This window comes from Octodon degus, unplaced genomic scaffold, assembly GCF_000260255.1.
Source record: "Octodon degus isolate 3935 unplaced genomic scaffold, OctDeg1.0 scaffold00001, whole genome shotgun sequence".
Classification (NCBI taxonomy): domain Eukaryota; kingdom Metazoa; phylum Chordata; class Mammalia; order Rodentia; family Octodontidae; genus Octodon; species Octodon degus.
The window spans coordinates 7,593,465-7,594,823 of record NW_004524577.1 but is presented as its reverse complement, the minus strand read 5'-3'; positions in this window follow the sequence as shown (position 1 = coordinate 7,594,823).

The following is a 1,359-nucleotide window of genomic DNA, read 5'->3' as shown; positions in this document are numbered from 1 at the left end:
TATTTATGTGTGTGCGTGTGTGTGTGTGTGTGTGTGGCCAGCTCAGCCCACCAGGGGGCGGGGCTGGCTGGCATGTGGTGCTGGGGATTGAACCGCGGTCCCTGTGCTTTGCTTAGCTTAGCTTGTTCTAAGGTTCTAAGTAGGTGCTTTAGACCACTGAGCCATCTCACCGCCCCAAACATTTATTTTATTTATTTATTTATTTTTTGGCAGAACTGGGGATTGAACTCAGACTCTTGCGCTTGCCAGGGAAGCTCTTATTCCACTGAGCCATCTCACCAGCCCTAAAAAAAATTTTAAAAAACAAACAAATGTAGATTAGAAAAGAAGAAGTAAAACTACCTCTTTTTGTACATGATCCAATCACATACCCAGAAAACCCCAACGAATGCACTAGGAAATTAGAGCTATGTGTGTCATCATTAAGGAACAGCACATCGAAACTACACTCCTGTTTCACTTCATACCTGTTGCAAAGAACATTCTAGAAACAAGCAGACAGAGCACTTGTTGCTGCTCCTCCTCCCATTTGCTCTTGCTCTTTGCTGCCTCCATGAAAGGCTGCCCTCTGCCCTGTGCCGCTCTGCCTTGGAGCCAGCTGAGTATGGACGGAAACCTCCAGTAACTGTGAGCCAAATAAACCTTTCCTTGCTTCATAAATAAATACATACATACATACATAAACAAACAAAACTAGAAAATGTAAGGGCTAGCAGGAATGTAGAGCAATTGTAAGGTTTATGGTTTTGGGTGGGAATGTAAAAAAGTCAGTTGAAGGGCCAGCCCAATAGCTCAGCAGACTATAGCGCCTGCAAGCAGGTGCAGGGACCAGGGGTTTGTCCCCAGGCCTGCTGCGCTGGCCCTGCCCCCGGGCATGCTGACAGAGCAAGTGAGACTGGCCGTGGTGGTGCGCACCTGTAGTCCCAGCTCTTGGGAGGCTATAAACAGGCAGATCACTATGAGTCCGATCTACTAGACCCTGAACAGCCTATAGACCCTTCTCTACAAAATACACACACACACAAACAAAACTCAATCGATATGAAAAATAGTATGGTATTTTCTCAAAAAGTTAAAAATAGATATGACAGCATGGTGGCTGGTGCCTGTAATCCCAGCACTTAAGAGGCTGAGGCAAGAGGATGGCCATAAGTTCAAGGCCAGCCTGAACTATATCATGAGTCCCTGTCTCAAAAAACCAAACCAAACCGACCAATCAAACAAAAGAATGGAACCTCGGGGTGATCCAGCAAGCCCACCATGGGGCGTTTATTCAGAATAACTGAAGTGAGAAGTTCAAGAAAACATTTGTGGGGCCGGGGAGATGGCTCAGTAGAATAAGCACTTCCCTGGCAAGTG